Source organism: Monodon monoceros, unplaced genomic scaffold, assembly GCF_005190385.1.
Source record: "Monodon monoceros isolate NGI ecotype Baffin Bay Population unplaced genomic scaffold, NGI_Narwhal_1 Contig2119_ctg1, whole genome shotgun sequence".
NCBI classification, from domain to species: Eukaryota; Metazoa; Chordata; class Mammalia; order Artiodactyla; family Monodontidae; genus Monodon; species Monodon monoceros.
Genome location: NW_021698018.1, coordinates 12,958 through 27,801, shown reverse-complemented (window position 1 = coordinate 27,801; position 14,844 = coordinate 12,958). Strand labels below are relative to the sequence as shown.

The 14,844-nt window shown below is 50.4% G+C and overlaps 2 pseudogenes; one reads left to right on the top strand and one right to left on the bottom strand.

Annotated features, from left to right (window-relative positions):
- Positions 1–525: 525 nt before the first annotated feature.
- Positions 526–2,540, bottom strand: LOC114894283 (annotated as a pseudogene).
- A 2,559-nt stretch (positions 2,541–5,099) lies between these two features.
- LOC114894215 lies at positions 5,100–6,004 on the top strand (annotated as a pseudogene).
- The last annotated feature ends 8,840 nt before the right edge of the window (positions 6,005–14,844 follow it).

The following is a 14,844-nucleotide window of genomic DNA, read 5'->3' as shown; positions in this document are numbered from 1 at the left end:
TATTACATATAGGATGGATAAGCTACAAGGTCCTACTGTCTAGCACAGGGAACTATATTCAATATCCTGTGATAAGCCATAATGGAAAAGAAAAAGTTTTATTTATAGGTTCCATCCCTAACTGAGCTGGCCCATCCCCTCCCATGGTTCTAAGTGCAGCCCGAGGCTGCAGACTTCCCACCGTGGTCTTCAGCTCCAGAGCAAGCCACCTGCAAACCAGCCGCATCTTCCCAGGGGCTGGCAACTCTCCTTTGCTACTGATTCCAAGACACATCCAGATAGCACAAATGTGACCATGAAAACAAACTCAGCCATGTTCAAATCAGGGAAATAACATTCTTATCTCTGTTTAGTAGTTGCTTAATTTTAGAATAGCTTAGAGTTACAAAAAAGTTGCAAAGATCTGTACAGAGTGTACAGAGTGCTGTGGACCCCCGACCCAGTACCCCTATTTCCAACACGTTAGTACTTTAGTACGTTAGTACGACATGCTTATCCAACTAAGGAACCGAGATGGATACGTTATTATTAACTAAAGTCCACACTTTATTAGAATTTCCCTAGCTTTCCCCTAACATCCTTTTTCTGTCCCAGTCTCCTCTGGGCTGTGACATTTCTCAGACGTCCCTGGGTTTTGATACCTTGAAAGTTTTGAGGAGGACTGGTCAGGTATTTTGTCCCTCAATTTGTTTGTCTGTTGGTTTTCTGATGTTTTTCTTATGGTTGGGCTGGAGTTATGGGGTTTGGGGCGGAAGATGCAGACAGAGATAAAAATGTCATTCTCCTCAGGTCACATCATCAAGGATACACACCATCAAGGATACACACATCAAGGATACACACCATCAACGGGACTTGTGACAAACAATTTTACCCTTGATCACCTGGCCAGTAGCGTCTTTTATTTTTTTTTTATTTTTTTATTTTTTGCTGCGTTGGGTCTTCATTGCTGCACACGGGCTTTCTCTAGTTGCGGTGAGCAGGGGCTCCTCTTTGTTGCGGGCACGTGCTTCTCATTACAGTGGCTTCGTTTCGGAGCACGGGCTCTAGATGTGCAGGCTTCCGTAGTTGTGGCATGGGGGCTCAGTAGTTGTGGCTCCCAGGATCTAGAGCGCAGGCTCAATAGTTGTGGCCCACGGGCTTAGCTGATCTGCGGCACATGGGATCTTCCCGGACCAGGGCTCGAACCCGGGTCCCCTGCATTGGCAGGTGGATCCTTTTTTTGTTTTCTTTGTTCCGTTTGGAACCAAAGCTTTAATCCCAAGGAGTCTCACAAAACATATTACAAATGACAGCATGAAAAAAAAAATTGCACAGTAACTCAAAGTTCAGCTCTACAGTATACTCTTTTATCTGGCAGGACATTGGTATCTTGATAATCTCAACTTCCAAAAAACTTTACAAGGAGCTATGTATTCATGTACAGCAATCACAGAGGGGACTTATGACCTAACTCAAAGGTAAACTAACTTCCTTGAAACTTCTTAGATGCTAAACTCACTGGACAACCTCTTGTCCAGTGTGAAGACTAGTGGAATTCTTAAACCTCTAATCTAGGGTAAGGGTGCGGCTTTCATTTCTACCTGCTGGCTTGTGTTCACAGCACCTTTTAAAGACTGCTTGCTTGACTACAGCTGCATACCACATCCCAGCTACAGAAAGTCTTTTCAATGTTTGCCAGTGTTGTTTCCATAATAATAAACATCACACTTTAGGTGGGCAGGAGTTAGAGTTGTATTATCAGTCTAGGCAAGACCAAAAATTCAAAGCAAATTCAATTCTGCTTAAGAGAACATTGTAAAGAAACAATTCTTCATATTACATGCCTCATATGACCCATTTCAAACCATAGAGAATGACACCTTTATGTGTCACTGTCCCAAGAGACAAACAAACGGGAACAGCTAAAACATTTAAAAAGTGCATCAAGCTTCGGAAGTCTCAAACGAAACTTGAATTTTCTGTACAGACTCCTGTCAAATGAAGGTATTTCCTGTGCACCACTCCTCTTGCAAAGTGGTCCGCTATTTCCTTTCATTTGACCTGGATCGGCTAGGAGACCTAGAGAAAGATCGGGACGGCTTGCGATTTCTCTCCCGGGACAGTGATCTCTCTCTTCTCCTATATCTACTAAAGGGACCTGCTCCGGCTGCGGGAGAAGCTTCTCCGTCTTGGAGATCTGTGGTGAGGGGGAGGACTCCTCCCCCGATAATCATCTCGAGGGCGACGACCCCAAGAAGGAGGCGGCCACGATTTCGACTTCTCCCTTCCCCATTCGACAGGTCCACTCTTACTCGGCAGCCACAGAGTGTTCTCCCGTCTACTTCTCAGACAGCATCCGCTGCATCTCGGGGATCTTCATTTTCAACAAGAGTGAAGCCGGGAGGGTTTTTAGCAACCCACACACTTCGGAGCGGTCCATAATATCCTAAAGCTCGTTCGAATTCAGTCTTGTTACCACTGTTTCCAAGACTCCTTACATAAACGTTCCAGTCCAACGGACAGGAATCCCGATGCAAGACCCTCCTGGCTCCTGGCTTTCATGGGCCACAGGGTGATCCCGGGCCTCTAGAATCTGGCAGCTGAATCGGCTCGCACAAGCTGGCCTGTGGGGATGCTTTTCCCCCTATGTGTCCAGCCCGGGGCCATGCTGTCTAGGCCCGACCTCCAGGGTGACAGGGTGAACCCCCAGGTCCCTGGAGCAAACACTCAGAGCCCTGGTGACCAGACTCAGGGGGCTGGGGCGGCAGCTGGACATGTGTGGCCACCCTGGTGGTGTTTGGCCCCATCTGCAGTTCCGGTTCCAGCTGAGAAAGAGCCTCGCTGTGTTATTTTCTCCTGGTTGTGTAAGGATCCCCGGTGTCATTTGACAGAAATGTAGATGGTGTGTTCTTTCTCTCTTTTCTCCCTGCTTCCTCTCGTCCCTCTCCTCCTCCCTCTCTCCCTCTCCCTCTGTCCCTCTCTCTCTTCCCTCTCCCTCTTTCCTCTGCGTCTCTCTCTTTCCCTCTCTCCCTCCCCCCTCCCTCTCCCCCCTCCCCGACCCTCTCCCAACTCCCTCTCCACCTCCGTCTCCCCCTTGCTCTCCCCCATCCCTCTCCCTCTCCCTCTCCCCCCTCCCTCTCCATCTCTCTCTCCCTCTCCCTCCACCTCCTTCCCTCTCCAGAGAGGGAAGGAGGTGGAGGGAGAGGGAGAGGGAAAGAGGTAGAGCCAGAGCCTGCGGAACAGGGAAACAGGGACAGGGAGAGAGGAAGGGAGAGAGGGAGAAGGGGAGACGGAGAGGGAAAGGGGAGAGGGAGAGGGGGAGGGAAAGAGGGAGAGAGAGAGAGGGACAGGGAAAGAGGGACAGGGAGAGAGGGAGGGAGAGAGGCAGAGGGAGAGATGGAGGGAGAGGGAGAGTGAGAGGCAGCGAGGTAGAGGGAGAGAGGGAGAGAGGGAGAAAGGGAGAGAGAGAGAGAGAGAGAGGGAGAGCAGTAGAAGTGCTGAGGAGGGGGGCTCCCTCCCCCTCCCACTCCCATCCTCTCCCTACTGCTTTCTCTTTTTTCTGCTTCAACAAACCCCAGGCGCCTTTTAGATCAGCCCTGAAGTCAACGTTGATGCTTGGACAGCCTGACCTCCCCGCTGACTTCCAGCCCAGGACCACCGCTGGGAGATGAAGTCTGCGGGGCCCTGGGCGCAGGCTGCACAGGCACCTCCTATGATGCCCAATCTCTCCTCGTTTACGAGGCAGCCGACACTCCCCTCCCTGACTCCCCAAGATTTGGGGCCTTTTTAGTATGTGTCGATAATGCCATGAGCGACTATTTAACTCTTCCACGAGGACCCATCTCCCAAAATGCAGTGGTTTTCAGCCTTGGCTGCACTAGAGAACCCCCAGGGAAGGGAGAGACGTCTCTCCCTCCCTCTCTCTTTCTCTCCCTCTGTACGTCTGTCTACCTCTCTCCCTCTCCCTCTCCCTCTGGGGTGATGCCCGATGAGCTCAGAATCGCAGATGGACCCCCCCATCCCCTCTCTGTGGCTTGCATGGGGGATGCACCTTCTCACTGTGGCCCGGGCATGGCCTTGACATTCAGACATCGGGTCCTGCATGGACACTTGTGTTTGTTCCATAGCGCATGTGGCTGCAGTCTGTGCTTCTGTAGATGCGGGCTGTGCGTGAGCCCTTCATCTTCCCCGCAGACACCACTGGTGCTCGCTCGGCCTCGCGGGGGATGCGGGGGGCACGGGGGACAGTCTTGTGTCCCCACCTTCTTGGGCTGCAGACAGGCCACGCTGGTGCTGTGGTGACTGGGGGCTCCCAGGAGAACCCCGCTGCAGACCGGAGAGGTGGCCCCCGAGAAGGTGGCGTACGCCTGCGGCCGGGCCTCATCAGTGAGCCACGGGCCACCTGCGGCAACAGGTGTCTCACCGTCCAGGGGCTGGGTGTTCGGGCGCCGTGGGGTTGAGCTACTGTCTGCACGGCAGCCGTGTTCGTCTTGTTGAGCCCGGGGAGGCCCCTTGGTGGCTCCTGGAGAGCCTGGCCGCATTTCTTCCTGCCCTTGGCCTTAGAGCCCATCACGTTCATGCCGTTTCTGCTTCCAAAAGGACCTGTGTTAATAAAGACCACGTGTTAGGACAGCACCAAAGCGTCTAGAAATCCGGGCCAGGAGGAGGAGGGAGGGGGATTGGCTGTGCCCGCCAGTGGCCTGGGAGCCCTGCCCGCCTGCAGAGACCTGGCCCGGGGCCCGCGGGGAGGGCGTGGCCCTCGGTCCCCAGCGCCTTCCGTCTCTGGCTTCCAGGAGAACTGCCTGATCCTCAGGGCGCTGGTGAGGCTGCAGGCCCTGAAGTCCCGCCTGCTGGGGTTCCGCACCATGCCGACTCTGTGCTGGAGATGAACACGGACAAGACCAGCCAGGTGGTGGCCACTGTCCTAGGTAACACCGCCTCCCCCCTGAGTCCCAGTGGGGACGGGGTCAGGCGGACCTTGACCGGACGTGGTGCTGCCTGAGACCCCACTGTGTCAGCCCTTGGGGGTCACCTTCCCAGACCCTTCATTCTGCCTCGAGGGGCACAGGGTCGGGGGTGGCTGGGGGGCCGCCCCAGGGACGTAGCCGAGCCTCTCCCCTCCGCCCGCAGGTGAGCTGGCCCAGAAGCTGAAGCCCCTCGGGGAGCAGGAGCGGCCGTGATCCTGGAGCTAAAGAAGGCCGAGTGCCAGAGGCGGGGCCTGCACTTTGACGGCCCCATCAACGCCTGGGACCTGCGCTACTACGTGAACCAGGGGGAGGAGACGCGCTACCACGTGGGCCAGTACCTGCTCAATGAGTCTTTCCCCATGCAGGCGGTCACACGCGGGCTGCTGGGCATCTCCCAGGAGCTGCTGCGGCTGACCTTCGACCTGGAGGAGGGCACCAGCATGGGTCACGAAGACGTGAGGCTCTAAACCGTCTGGGACGCGGCCTCGGGCAAGGTCATCCATCGGCAAGTTCTACCTGACCTCTATCCTCGGTGCGTGCGTGGGGGAACCTGTCGGCCGTGGGCCGGGGCTCCTCTGTGGAAGCGGGGCCCCATCCACGTCCCTCCGCAGGGTGGGGAAGTCCGGGCACGCGGCCTGCTTCGGCCTGCCTACAGCACGATGGGAGCTGCCAGATCGCCATCGCGGCCATGGTGGCCAACTTCACCAAGCCTACGCCCAACCTGCCCTCCCTGCTGCGGCACGATGAGCGGGAGACCAACTTCCACGACGTCGGGCATGCGATGCACCAGCTCCGCTCCCAGGCGCAGGGCTGCAGGCAGGGGGCGGGGAGGGCCCGGGCATGCGTGGTCCTCAGGCAGGCCCTCGCCGCGGGATTCTTTCACTGACATCACCCCACACGTGGTGACGCCCTCGGTGTCAGCTTCCATCATCAAACCCCAGGCACTGGGCGCGTAAATAACGGAAATGGATGTCCTCGAGGCTCTAGAGGCTGGAAGACCCAGATCAAGGAGTCAGGGCTGGTTCCCTGCATGTTAAATACATGTACTCAAGAGTTGCCTTTAAAAAAGACAAAAGAAAAGAAAGGAACGTTGCCTGCAAGTCTGCTGACAGCCGGTGATGAGAACCAGAGGGAAGGCTCTGGGGCCGGGGGCGCAGTGCCCTGTGAGCTCGGGGGCTGCTGCCAGTCTCCGTGGAGGCTCAGCAAGTCCCAGTGACTTCCCCACGTGGGGGGCGCCAGCTGAGAGTCTGGGCCCAGGACCCACTGCTCGTTCGGTCTTCCTGTGGTCAGCCCTTCATCCTGAGAGCGATGCTCTCACAGGCTGCACCGGGGCGTGTGGGGACAGTTTACTGAGCCGTACAGACGTCACTACTGCTTTGGACCATTTCCATCATCCCGAAAATGTCCCTCACGCCCTTAGCTATCACTCCGTCCCCTCGCCAGCCCCTGACAACCAGGAACCCACTCGCTGACTCTGTGGATCTACCTGCTCTGGATGTTTCTCCTCAGTGGGGTCACGCCCTGTGTGTCCTTCTGTGTATGACTTCTCTCGCTGAGCATCGTGTTCTCAGGGTGTACCGACGTGGCAGCGAGCGTCAGGGCTTCACCGCATTGCGTGGCTGAGGGACGTAAAGAAGACAAGAGAAAAGAAAAGCACGTTGCATGCAAGTCTGGTGACAGCCGGTGATGAGAACCAGACGGAAGGCTCTGGGGCCGGGGGCGCCGTGCCCTGTGAGGCCCTTGGCGCTGCTGCCAGTCTTGGTGGGGCACGGGCAGCACCGTCCCTCAGGAGCTGCTGGACAAGCTCATCAAGTCCCGGGAGGCCAACCCAGACGCGGCCGGACCGAGGGAAGGGAAGGGGGCTTCCGGTCTGCCCGGCTGGCAAGCGCGGCCTGGACACGGTGCCAGCCCCCCGTCTCCTTCCTCCCACGCCCCAGGCCTCTTCGACCTGTGCCAGATCGTCCTGGCCAAGGTGGTTCAGGCCCTGCACACGCAGACGCCCGCGGACCCGGCCCAGGAGAATGCCCGCCTCTGCCAGGAGATCCTGGGGTTCCCAGCCATGCCAGGTAGCCAAGCGCGCGCCGGGCTCACCTTAGCGGTCGGTTGGCGGCTACTGCCCAGGTCAAGAGGATCGTCTGGTGGTGTGTGAATGGGGACCGACTGACGGGCTCCGGCCGAGGCCCACTGCCCTCTGGCCTCCTCCTGCCACGGCTCCTTGGCTGGTCCCTCCAGCTGTGGCCCACGGAGTCCGAGGGTGGAGTGGGAGGCTCTGCACATGCTTTCTAGAGAGCCTGGAAGAGGCAGGAGAGGGCTTCGTACCCCGGACAGAAGGCATCGACGAGGTCTGCCCACGCGTGTCGGTGCGGACACGCGGTTCACTCCCTCGTGAGCGCTTTAACCAGCGATCTCCCCGTGGTGGAGGGAGAGCCCTGACTCATCTCTCGCAGCCTCGGCAGCTGGCCTTGTAAGAGGCTTAGGAGTGAACCCTCGTGAGCTTCAGCAGAAAGTCGGCAAGATTTATTGGTGTCCCTCCACTGAACTGCCAGCAAGGTCCCCGTTTTCTACAAGTGTTGGGCCAATACTCTCTCTAGTGGCAGGGGACTCAGACAAGGCTGCTTTGAGGCCCCCACCCCCGCTCTGGGGCAGGGGCACTGAGCGGCCAGGGGGCCGGGCAGGAGCCCCTCCGCGTGTGTCCCAGTGACCCACCTGCCTGCGACCTTCGGCCGCCTGGCAGGAAGCTACGACGCCCAGTCCTATGGCCAGTCATTCCTGCAAGAAACACTGGAACCAGTTTCTGCCAACCCACCAAAAAAAACGACTTCAAAGGCAACGTGGTGTCACAGGAAGGGCTTGTTTCTGTGTTGGTTTGTTTTTAGTTCATTAGGCCTCACTTAAAATTCGGATTCCACAATGCACTTGCTTTGGGATCTTGAACAACACTCATAACCTCTGCAAGTTTCAGTATAGTAAGTTTATGTGATTACCTTCATCTGTAATATCCCTGTGTTGCAATCTTAATTAATTCAGATTAATTCATCTTAATCTTAATCTCAAGTTCAGATCAATGACTAGTTCCGCTGTGACTTCTCCTCTGAACTGATTCAAAAGCCGCCTCTCCCGTCCTCATTTGGCTTCTCTTCTCTTCTGGAATCTCATAAGAACTTCTATGACCTCTTTGGTTTTTTGTTGTTGCTGTTGTCTGTTTGTTTGTTTTTTAATTGAAATATAGTTGATTTACAATGTCGTGTCCGTTTCAGGTGTACGGCGCAGTGATTCCCGTTTTCAGATTCTTTTCCCTTATAAGTTATTACAAAATATTGAGTACAGTTCCCTGTGCCATAGGGGAGATCCTTGTTGTATCACTTCTATGCCTTCTTTGAATGACCGTAGCACTTGTTGTCTGTATCATTTTTATGTCTGTTGTGGCTTTGTGACTGAAAATGAAAATTTTCTATTTGTTCATGCCCTGGCCCTTCCTTAAAAATGTGTTCATTTACCTATTTCATATTTACTGACTACATCTTAGACACCGTGTTAGCTGCTTCTTCTAGATGTTAGTAAAACATAGACCTTCCTGCTCAAAGGGTCACAGTATTTGTGGGAAAACAAAAAAATGAACAACTTACGTCTCAAATAGCTTTGTACTTCCCAAAGAGAGCACACCTCGTAGGTACAATAAATATATGTATCATCCATAAATGTATAAAGAGTTAATGGCATTAAAAACGTGAGATAACTGCTTTTCTATTCTGAGGAAATGAGGATTACATTTCACCAGGAGCTCAATACCACTCTGAGAATGAGGGCTTAACCCCCGACCTGGCTCACTGCATCGCTTTCTTATATGAAAATAGACAAGTCTGTACACGCTCTCTACAAAAAGGCTTATCTGGCATGAATTTCAGATAGCAAGAAGAAAAATTCAAGAGGTTCAGAGAAGCATCCAGAAGCTCACATGATTGTCTGGCACTGATACAACTTGCTTGACAGGAAAATAGAGCTGTAAATCTCACAAAATTCGATGATCTTCTAAGAATTTCAAAACCGCCTGCTATTAATTAGAAATCCTAGAAGAACCGCTTCTTTTAAAGCACACTGATAATATGCTTTACAGCTTAATATTCAGAAGCCTATGTTTCGGCTAAGTGAGCTTCAGGAATGAAGGAAACTTGTGGTTCAGTTCCATCTACTCTGGAACCTCTGGTCAAAACACCTACTTCTGTGCTCAGCCATCTTATCATCTGAAAAATGGAGGCAACTCTAAGAAAACATCGTTACAGAGATGTTGCACAGTTTCCTGTGTCACTGTCTTCATTTGTTTCAGAAAACCAATAACGTCTAAGCTGCTACTGCAAAGAGCGCAGTGTTACTTGGGGTCATCTAGTGCAGCTCTGTCAAAGTAAAGAAAAGGAAAGGGGCCTAGAACAACTATAATTTTCCCAAGAGGACACTATTATTTTATGGTAAATCTGAGTCAAGAACCCTGATCTCTTTGATGCCATTCCATTGTTCTTTCGTTGGGTTCTCAACAACCCAGAGAAAGAAAGAGAAATAAAACTCCTATGTGCTGTGTCACTGGTACAGGACGTGGCAAGATTGGAATCGGAGAACTACATATTAACAGGTATTTGGGAAATTCTTCAAACTGGTTAAGATCTACACCAGGTACATAAAACACAGTATGTTTTCCCAAGATGATTCTGTGGAATGAACAGAACTGGTAACTGAAGGTGCCTGTGTGCTGCAGTTCCAAACAGGATGGGTGAATGCTTGTTTTCTGGCACCTTTAAGACTCCACCCCAATATACACATTAAAATAAAATTAACATTTCAACTGGGTCATATTTAATTCTGCATGCTCTTCTAAGTCAGCAAAATATTCCATATATCATTTAAGTTGTCACTCACTCTCTTTTCTTTTCTTTCTTTTTTTTTTTTTTTTTTCTGCGGTACACGGGCCTCTCACTGCTGTGGCCTCTCCCGTTGCGGAGCGCGGGCTCAGCGGCCATGGCTCACGGGCCTAGCCGCTCCGCGGCATGTGGGATCTTCCCGGACCGGAGCACGAACCCGTGTCCCCTGCATCGGCAGGCGGACTCTCAACCACTGAGCCACCAGGGAAGCCCGTCACTCACTTTTTAACTTGAGTTTTAATTTCTAAAAGTCTTTCCAAACACAAAACAGAGGTGGGAAAATGGTATATGGGAAGCTGCAGAGATGAAATAAGCTTACTTCATTCGGCATAAAGATGAATACCCAAACAACTTCTGCATAGCTGCAAGTGTCCAAATCTACTATCCTCGTTTCGTAGTCAAGGCTTCCGGAAAAATATGCTAACGGATTCCTAATTACCCAAATGCCCCATATCCGTTTCAGTAAGTATCGTTATATATTACGGAAATTTTTCTCAGTGACACAGAAAGACATCCTGGCCGAGCATCCCCCTTCCCATGACACAGAGATGATGGGTCTCAAGCTACCTTGAAGGCGTTGGAGCCCACTTTATCCATTACTAATATTAATGGAGGACAAACCTTCATATTCTGTTTGTTTGCTCTGTGTTTGTTAAATCACTTCTTCCCTTCATTAAAATGGATGACACATAATTGAGTCTGTAGTGTGTGTATCACTGGAACCTGAACACATTTTTGTTGGTTTTATTAACGTCATAGGTTTCTAGGGAGGGTCTACTAAATAACTAAGTCTAGTTTCACAGTTACAAATAAATTAGGATGTAATTTTGAATAAATTAAGCTCATCATAAAGGAAGGATACTGATAGTTGCTACTACCCCTTCCTTGAGGGGCTCTTGTAAAGCACTAAATAAAGTAACAGAGCTTTATATGCATGCACGTATTTTCAATGATGTTTGAACACACTCGAAAAGAACTCTACAGAATGCATTATAAAACCTCGATGCTGTGTGTCCCTAGTTCCCAGCTCTCTCGTTAAAACTATTTAAATGAACAAAATGTTATCTATTAGGATAGCTATCAGAGTACTCCAAATACTACTTCTTGCAGTACCCTGTCCCAACCATTTGCCTTCCTCTTCCCATTAGTCCTTAATTCAGAAACCCCAGAGATTTGTTCATTAATTTATGAACACATTTCTTCATTCAGCCAAGAAAATTGATGGCTCCCTTACCAAATTTCAGGCACCCTTCTTCAGTATGTTTTCTAGGCATGTTCAGGAAACACAGCAGTGATTAACACAGATGAATATAGCCTCTCTCGAGCTGAGGGGAGAGACAAAAGTAAAGAAGCAAATATAAAATCGTTAAGTGTAAATACGTAAATAAAAATTGAATAAATGGGTAGAATAACTAGTATATCAGGTAAGTGCTGGAGAAAAACAGCAAGCAGGGAAGGGGGATGGAGATTGTTAGCTGGTAGGAGGAGGCTGCGATCTGAAACTAAGTGATCACTGAGGGCTTTCTGGGGAAGATAAAATTTAAGAGGGAACCTAAGGTTGTGAGAGGGAGCAAGGTGCATATCTGGGAAGTGAATAGTACAAGCAGAGGGAACAGTCAGATGGAAAGGCAATGAGGCAAGAGTGGGCTTGGAGTATCCAAGGAGCAGAAAGGATGTCAGTGTGTGGAAAACAGAGGGAGCAAAGTGGAGAGGAGAAGGAAACAGTCAGAGAGGAAACAGAGGCCCAGATTTCTAGGGCTGTGGAGGCACTTTGAGGACTTTGCTTTTCCTGTGAAGAAGCCATTGAAGAGCCTGGAGTGACATGATCTGACTTACGTTTTAACAGGATCTCTCCGGATGCCATGTTGATTAGAGACTGCAGGAGAATAAGGACAAGCCCCAGAAGACCAATAGTTGATTCAAATGTCAAGAAACATTTATGCCTTCACACTTCAACTTCACAAATGATGCCATTTCCATTGAGCTACTGAAAAATATAATCTGGCTTTCAAAACAATAAACCAGAAGGCATTTTCTCACATAAGCAAGGTCACAAACAACTGTCAGCTAAAGTTGAAATAGCAACAAATCAAATAATAACAAAAAACATTTTTTATAGATTTTAAAACCTTACAAAGCATTTTCTTGTCCATTATCTAAGTTAATCCTCAAATCAACGCCATGAGATAGTTACTATTTTCCCATTAGAAGTGACCGCATATTAAATCCTTAGTGATTGCTCAAGAAAAGCTGAAATCTTGAGTGTGCATCTATTAATGCCAAGGTTGGGTTTTTTACCCATGGGAACATTGGATGCTAAAATCCACAGGGATTTTCAGCTCAAGATGGCAGACTAGGAAATATATTTACTTTCTGGTCCTCCTGAAACCATGTTTAAATAAAACTGTAGAAATACCAAAATTAATCAACCAATAAGAGCCAAGACATTGTGGAAGTCATCAACCACAGAAAGATTTCAACACATTTCGAGAAGGCAAACAATGAAATGGAGGGGCCACGAATAAAATAATGAAGAAAAGACTACCCTAAGTAGGGTCTGCACAAAGCCAGTCAGCTTTTGCTGAGCCCTGGTTATAGTAAAGGACAGAGGAAAGAAGAGGGGCTGAAAACAAGGAGACAAAAGTCATTTCAGGAAAACACGTTCATTTAATGAGCTCCAGGGAACACTCAGCCTGCTGCCATACTCACTCACGTATTACAGTGGATTGTTGGTACGCAAGACAAGAAAACAGGGAACCAACGAACAAAACTCAAGACACTGTTTCTTACTGAACTCTTCTCAAACGAGATCAAGAAATTATGGTTCAATGCCATAGCTGTAAATCATTTCTGCTCCTGGAGAGGTTAGAAAGGGCTTATAATAGTTACCCTTTTTTTTCAGACAGAATTTAGGTCTGAGCAAAAGCTTTTGTGTCCTCCAACCTCAAAGTTTATTGCGGATGGAAGTCCAAATTTGCTTCGACATACCATAAAAAGAATCTCATGAGCAGAGGGTCAAACTACTTTTGGAATATATGAATTATGCCCAGTGTGATTTTAAATAGATTTTAAACAAAAATATATAGATTTTTACTGATCTATATGATTCTGGGTTCTGAAACTTCTACACGTCACATGCCTGATACAGAACACACAATGTCAGTCCCAGGAGAGAGAAAACACTCCAATGAAGCAAGCCAAAGAAACAAGATTCGAACAAGGTAAAGTGACGTGTAGACCAAGACCAGGATTTTTCAATTCTTTCCTGTCATGCTGTAGCTTCCAGCTCCTGAATAACAACACATGTTTCCCTTGTCCTAGACACACAAGAGTATGTCTCCTCTATGGGGCATAAGAAGCTCTAGAGTTACATATGTGTAGTAAAGAGTGGACCCAGCCGGCATACTCACAATGACCAAATTGTGTTGCTCGTACTTTATTTTAAACCAATACATCGCTCCACGCTGAAGTTGCAATAAATGATATATTTGCTTTCTAGACATGAATGAGATGCCTTACTGGATATACTCCAGGAAGGCCAGAGAAACTGGCTTCTAATCCATACAGAATAATTCATGGATGAATTCCTTTCAGGATAGCCCATGATTTATCTAGAATATAAGCTTTACATACCTGGATCCTTCAAACTAGACCAAAGGGAAGAATCTAGGCTCCAAGCCTCAATTAGAAATGTGGGATGGTGCTATGCTGACAACTGGTGGTCCCTGACCTATCTTCTGAGATTAGAACCCAGTGTGGTGGATGACCAATTCACGCGTTGAACAAAAGAACACCTCCTACAGGGCAGTGGATGTGTTCATTACAGGTATGGCACTTAGGGCTAAGTATCATAAGGACTTCAAGAAACAAAAGAAAAAGTAACACATGAAGCATATATGATAAGGAGGCGCCAGAGTCCAGAGCACGAGCTCTGGAATCACACAGGCTTGCTTCGAATCCCGGCTAAGCCACTACCATCTGTATACCCTGAAGAACAGTCGAAGGTTGAAATGTTCTTTTACCAAATTTCGAAAAACAAGTGAAGAAAGAACCTACCTGCCAGGAAGGGACATCGTGGGGTGCAGCATCCAGTCGGGTCAGGGCTCTGCATCCCCTGCTCAGAAACCTTCACCGCCTGGCTCACGGTGATGCTGGCAGCTCAGCAGCCCTGGAGAAGGCGCTCCTGCTCCTGTCTCCAGGGCTCGCGGACAAGCTGGGGAGGTCCACGGAGGAGGCGGGCCACAGCCTGGCAAGCTCTGGGTGCCTCCTGCACTCAGCTCTGGGCAGGCTCTGGCCTCTGGGCCCCGTTGCGGGGAAGGGCTGGCCGATACATACCCAGGGCTGAGGGGTCTGCAGAGCCGGTGCCCAGGCAGCGTGAGCTCTGGAGGAGAAGGCTTCCACAGTCCCCAACAGTCTCCGCATGGTGGCCCATCCGGTGCCAAACACCTGCCACCCACAGCGACAAGTCCCAGCCGCTAGAAAGTCCAGAAGGGCTCGGGCTCTTTGCCCTCGGGCCGGGTTTCTCCAGGGGCTGGGCTTGTGTGGGGCCCCCAGCCCACCCCCTGACCCGCCCGCCCTTGCTCTGTGACACGTACAATGCAATGTCAACACCCAGGCTGAGCCGGCAGGCCAGTGTTCAGTGCGTGCTAGACCTTGAGAAGAGTTAGCAGCTAGGGAGAAGCTCTCCCACTTTCACTCGCTTTTCTCAGATCAGCCAGGCAGCCCATCTCACCCCAAAGCGATGGACGCCACACCTCCTTCCCAGGCTATCGTTTTCCGTTCTGCCCCTGTTGTCCCTTTCCATTCTGCCCCTCTTTTCCCCAGCACCCCGTCTACGGCTTCGGGTGTCATCGGTGCTGCAGCAGGCAGCACCTCTGACCCCGAAGCTATGGACACCACACCTCCTCCCTAGGCTATCTTTTTCCGTTCTTCCCCTATTTTCCCTTTCCATTCTGCCCCTGTTTTCCCCAGCCCCCCCCCCATTT